Below are 6,693 nucleotides of genomic sequence, written 5' to 3'. Positions count from 1 at the left end.
AAAATCAGCTGTGATTTCGGATTTATTCTTAACTTCTTCTCTAATTCTTTAATTTTCTCCAAAATCTTTTCTTTCTTTTCATTTTGTGTTCTTTTCTTTATAGCATTCTGTTGTATCAAGAACCCTCTCATCACAGCTTTGCTTGCGTCCCAAATTATTCTCTTTTCCACCGAGGTGTTCAAATTTATCTCAAAATAGTCCTTTAAAACTTTTTGGGCCTTCTTAATAATCTCCTGATCTCTGAACAAGTTGTCATTCATCTTCCATCTAAAGGAGCCAGTTGGTAATAGTGTCATATCCATTTTCAAGGCGTTATGGTCGGAGCAGGTCTTTGGGCAGATTTCCACTTTCCTGACCTTAGGTGCCAGACCTCTAGTAATCCATATTTGGTCGATTCTTGTCCAAGTCAGCTGGGCTTCAGAGAAGAATGTTCCTTCTTTTCCCAGGGGGTTCTTGGTTCTCCATATATCAATCCAATCCATATTGTCTGTCATTTCGAAAAAAGTCTTTGGTAGTCTGCCATCTTTAGTAACTTTTTGGCTTTATCGAAAGATAGGTCTGATGTTCACCTACTTGTTTGTTGAGTGGTCTCACCTCTTTTTCTAGCTTTCCAAGTCTTTGGCTAGTGTCTTCAGCCAATTTCCTGTTCTCCCCTGTAGCCTCCTTCAATTCTGCAATTGTTTGGGCGTTCTGTGTCACTTGTCCAGTTAGTCTATTTAAACTTTCTGTGTTTTGATCTATTTTAAATGTTTGTTCATCGGCCTTTTTATCCAAAGATTCCACTTTCTTGTCCAAAGATTCCAATTTTTCATAGATTTTTTCTAGGATAGAAGCAGCTGTTCCTGAGGCCATATCTTCCAGTTGTAATTCCTCTGTTTCTCCTTCCCCTGCACGTGGCAGTGAAGCGGTTTCTTCCTCAGAAAGCAGAATAGGCACAGACGATCTGCGTTGCTGTAAAGTTGAGGCTAAGGTTGTTTGTCTAGTTCTTGGTCTTTGTTCTTTTTCTTTAGACTCCTTTTTCTTTGCGCCACTCATTCCAAGTTTATCTAAGAGTCAAGGTCAGGCTGAGTTGTTCCCATGAAAAAAAGACGGCCCAGATGGTAACAGTCTGCCAGGAGGCTGGGAAATGGAAAGTAAAACAATGTCACTGCTGTAAAGTCCAAAAGCCTCTAGGGGGAGCTTAAAATGTCTTTCAGGAAGGAATCAATTAGTGCAATTCACAGAGAAAATAAAATTAATGTCCAAAAACCTTCAAATGTTAGATTTTCAGCAGAGTTGGTGTTATAAAAACACAATGTCTCAAACAGTGCTTGCTGGTACTTCTAGTGGTGTTTCAAAGTAACAAAGTCCAAACCCCTCAGATTTTTCCCCAATTTATGTTTCAAAGTATCTAAGTCTGCAGACTGACTGCTACTGTTACCAGGCAGTTCCAGCACCTGGGTTTCTTCTTTAAATTGTAAATTCAACAGAGGAAGATTCCACCATCCAAATCAACACTTAAATCCAATGCTTAAAGTCCTTTTTTGCATTAAGAAAGATTCAATGAGTGCTCAGATCCAATTTGTTAAAAGTTCATTCACTGCCTCCACTCCTCCTGCTCTTTGCTTTGAAGTTTAGTGACAGCGGAAGACGGACTTCCTTTTTTTTTCGTCCTCCGCTTTCAGCCAAATTCTGCAGCTTTAAATTGTTTAAAAGTCCTTATTACTCACGGGTTGCTGCTTCCAAAATGCCAAATCCAGGAAGAAAGGTCAGCGCTCACCGGCAACAGCTACGCGGCTTCACTCCGCCGATTGCGGAACGACCCTCAGCGCCGCAGCCTCCTCCGCGATCCGGAGCCCCTTACGGGGTTCCTTCAATGTTTTGGGGGCCGCTCCTGGCGCCCGCCGGGTCCCAGGACCGCAGGCTTCTGCCGCCTGCGGTTTTCCGATGTGGGTCTCCGCTTCGCCGTAGCGGACGACCCGATTTCAAGCGGAGCTCCCTTCCCCGGTTAGGAAAGGGCAGCCATTACCCTTCGCGCCGCCTCCGGAAGTCTCTGGGCTTTTGTCCCATTCAAAAGTCTTCAGGTAGATTTCATAGACCTACCCCCCTGCCTAGGCTACAAACATGCTCTGGTAATCATCGACCAGTTGACCTGGTGGGTGGAATGTTTCCCTACTTGCAGAGCAACTGCCCACATTGTTGCAAAGATCCTATTACAAGAAATCATACCCCGCTTCGGAGTTCCCCGACACATAGACAGTGATAGGGGCTCCCACTTCACATCAGAGATAATCCAACAGGTTGCCAACGCCCTTGGAGTTAAATGGAAGTTACATACCCCATACCATCCACCTTCCTCTGGGCAAGTCGAAAGAATGAATCAACAGCTTAAATCGCAGCTAGGAAAACTTTGTAAAGACTCTGGTATCAAATGGGTTAATGCCATTCCATTAGTTCTCCACAACTTAAGAGCATGCCCTCGTGGAAACCTCAAACTATCTCCCTATGAATTACTATTCGGAAGACCCTCCCCAGTGTATAATACCCAATTTCCTACATCAGAACTAGAGGTTGGAGAGGCAGAGTTAACTAAATATGTAATACAACTCCAGAAACAACTCATTCTTCTACACAGATACGCTGCCTCCAGCCAAAATATTCCCCTTGACGAAAACATTCACCCGTATCAACCAGGGGATTGGATACTATTGAAAACTTACCATAAGGTACCCTTGCAGCCCACTTGGGAGGGCCCCTACCAAGTACTTTTAACCACTCCAACTTCTATTAAGGTAGCAGAAAAGACAGCCTGGTTACATCACACCCGCTGCAAAGCCGCATCGCCACCCGAACCCACAGCGGACGACTCACCCTACGACATACCAGCCTGACCAGCAAACGACGACACCAACATCGAGGAGGACCAACAGACTGGACCAGATCGGGGCACGAATCGGGCCCAACAGACCGGACCAGATCGGGGCACGAATCGGGCCCAACAGACTGGACCAGATCGGGGCACGAATCGGGCCCAACAGACCGGACCAGATCGGGGCACGAATTGAGCCCAACAGACCGGACCAGATCGGGGCACGAACCGGGCCCAACAGACCGGACCTGACCAACCACATACATCAGCCCATTGGACCTCTGAAATAATCACAGCAGCCGACCAGGACAACCAACCCCCAATTCACCTCAAACTCCGTAAAACACACGCCCCTGTTTGACAGCTCCATTTGACAGCTCCGCATTTGACAGCTCCGCTTGACAGCTCCGCATTTGACAGCTCCGCTTGACAGCTCCGCATTTGACAGCTCCGCTTGACAGCTCCGCATTTGACAGCTCCGCTTGACAGCTCTGCAGTTTGGCAGCTCTGTTTGACAGCTCCGCAGCCTGACAACACCCGCCATTCACATTGACAACCACCATACCCACCCTGCTCGTCCTTTCTATTACCTCTGCTCTTTCTCAACACACCATAACCACACATGGCTCGTGACCTGGATTACAAATGGAATACAAATATTTGGACTTTGGAATCGTTGATATGGTAAAAAGGGGGACACCAGACCGCCTAGGGGATTTTCATTTCTGCTTACCTGAAACCCGCGTTCTCCTTCGACATGCCATATTACCGACCCTCGCTATTCACCAAACTTGGGAACTTTTTATTTGCTCGCCCTCTTACATGCCACTGGGCAAACTCATCCTCGCCAGAGATGGCCCTTGGAACCGAGCCCACTGCCTCAATGGTTCTTACGTACACTTTTCTGACGGTACACCCAAACACACTCTGAACTGGACACTTCTGGACAACGGTGGCGGTGAGTCAGTCTATACTGACCAAAATCACCCCACAGACCACCTAATTCATGGGTTTTACTGCCAACGAGTGGATTCCACTCCCCGCCAAACCATCCTACAGGGAGTTTGCCTCCGAAGGTACTGCTGCGTCTGGGACATCGGACTCGCTTCCGGTTGGGACGGGAAAGCGTACCTTGAAGGCTGGCATCACTCCGTTACACCTCCAGCAAAATGGGACACTACCGGACCCCAAAGGTGTGGAGGTCTCACCACAAACCTCACCTACCTACTCCGCCAAGACCCCCTTCACCCCGCCGGTACCGCACCTCGACAAAGGGGGGAACTGTCAATATCCGAAAACCCCAACAATAATGACTTTTTGTCCACTTGGCGTTCCAACACCTACGTAAAACTGATCTCTCAAATTGCGAAACAGACAACCAATGAGTGCTGGATCTGTGCCAATGCTCCCGCACACCTCCACAGTGGCATACCATTTCTTGGAGTACCTCTCACCCTGCAACAACATCTCTCCACTGACATGCAGTCCTGGAACCTGACTGCCATGAACTTGACCCACCAGTACATCTACCTAACTGGACCCACAACAGGTGACCTTTGCCGGAAGTTCAGCGGGAACGACAAAGTCATCAGCGAGAGCACCTGTAAGTACACCATTGACATTGCTTTAAACGGCAGGATTACCCTATGGCACCAGGGCAACCCCTCTATCCACCCCAGCTTAATGTCTGCATGGAAACGCGTTATGACCTTACCTGACTCCTGGAGCCCCTCCCCGGTCTCTCTGTGTTTCTTCCGTACCTTCCTCACCGGCCGCATAGACTCATGCCTACAAGTGTTGTTCTGGGTTTGTGGCCACTGCGGCTATGTATGGGCCAGCCCCCACTCCCGTGGTACTTGTTATCTTGGGCTGATTTTACCTGGAGTTCGGGTCACACAAGATCTACCCCCCGGAAGGAGACGCAATAAGAGGGCAAAGGACTTATCAAAATTCTCTGACGTTGCAGCCAATAGTGAGACTTATGGCCGGGCTCTCTTTCCCGCGTATGGAGCCGGCTCCAACCACGTCGATATCCTTAAGTTAACGGATATCCTGTTAAACTTCATGGAGGAGTCCAATGCGGCTACCCAATCTATCCTGACGGAACTAACGGAAGTCAGGCAAACTGCGATTCAGAACCGCCTTGCTTTGGACTACGTTCTCGCCGCGACAGGAGGCGTTTGTGCCCTTGTCGGAACCGAGTGCTGCACCCACGTGTCCGATCAAACCCTTAATATTACTGGACGCCTTAACAACATCCATAAACTGACGGATGAGCTTAAAGACATACAACATGAAGGATTGTCAGATACCCAGTTGTGGAGCTGGCTGCCGGGGTCTGGCTGGATAAAGCAGCTCTTAGGGAACGGACTTCTGATCCTGATCACTGTAACCATCTGCATTGCTGTCTTCTGCTGCGCAATCCATTGTTTCCCGATGTGCTGTCAAACTTGCGGCTCTTGCCTCCCAACTCGTCGCCCGCGATCAACTGCCACCTATAGACCGCCAGCACCAGGAACCCAGTTGACCCCCATCGAGATGGGACCCTTGAAGAACTTCCAAAATCTGGATTCTAGGTATGACATGTCAGACTTTTATTGATTGTGCGGAGAGAAGGATTGCGCGGATTTCCTACCTTCACAATCTTATCTCCGAAGGGGGGAACTGTCGCCGGAAATCACCCCCCTCCATTAACACGTGTATCGCACAAGCACCACACTCACTCACACACGCATCTCCCCTCCCTGACCCTAGAGATGTTCCTTTAGAGGGCCATCTCTTAAAAGCCTTCCGTAAATAAGGAAGCGCTAGTCTGACAGCTTTTCTCTATAGCGCTCCGCATCGCCCTATCTTTATTGTGAGTAGACCGGCCGCCTGAACTCTAGGTCAAACGGCACCCACCTCAGCCAATCAACATTGTCGAACAGTGCCCCTTGCGGCGGCCACGCTGGTACTGCAGGCTGCAAGTGCCTTTTCCTCACCTTTTGACAGCTCTCAATACAATGTTTCCGAGTTCAATTGACCGTGACTGATTTAATCAAAATGTAGCAAGTTGCTTCCGAAAGGCGAAAGTACTTTGAACTTCAAGGACAATATTCTTTATAAATTCACCAAAAATCAGCTGTACATCGGATATTCACCGGACCACTTTTATTTTGCTACATATTACAAGGACTATCAAAGGGGGGTGACCTGATGCAGGGCAGCCATAATCCCTTGACCGAGCGGTCATGTAGTCAACGGCTCTTCCCAGCTGACGTGACTACCTTGATAGCCATCATGATGGGCTCAGACAGAAGGCTATCAAGGACACAATAAACTGCACCCTTTAGTGTATTCCATGTGGACTCTCACAAAGGACTCTGACCGGATTCCCCTCAGGGGGCAGGAAACTTCGCCCTTCTCTTTTGTTCTTGTAAATGACTCATATGGGGAGGGGAGAGGAGGCTCCGACCAGGTGTCAGGACACTCGGATTACCTGTGTAGCCCCACCTCGACTCCTCCTAATTTTAATGTAATCATGATGTAAATATGATGTAATTCTGGGGGTGTAGTGTAGGGGACTAGCAACTAATAAAAGTTAGGGTCTCCCTTTGTTCTGGGCTTCCATCTTGCTTCACCTCGTGGGCGGTGGGAGTCCTGTCGCGACAGTCTTTTCCTTAAATAAAGACCGAGCCTACTGGCTGCTGTTTTGCTCTGAATTGCTCTGGTCGGTGTCTTCATTTGTCCAAGAGAGCCCTCGGACTTTCCTGTAACAAGACCCATGAGCCTGTACATTATATTAATGGGCGTAGGGTTTTTTTGTCCCAACATGCATCATTTTAATCTCATTGACAATGAACTGT

Source organism: Podarcis erhardii (assembly GCF_964252035.2).
Source record: "Podarcis erhardii genome assembly, chromosome: 10".
In the NCBI taxonomy this organism is placed as follows: Eukaryota; Metazoa; Chordata; class Lepidosauria; order Squamata; family Lacertidae; genus Podarcis; species Podarcis erhardii.
This window is presented reverse-complemented; position numbering follows the sequence as displayed.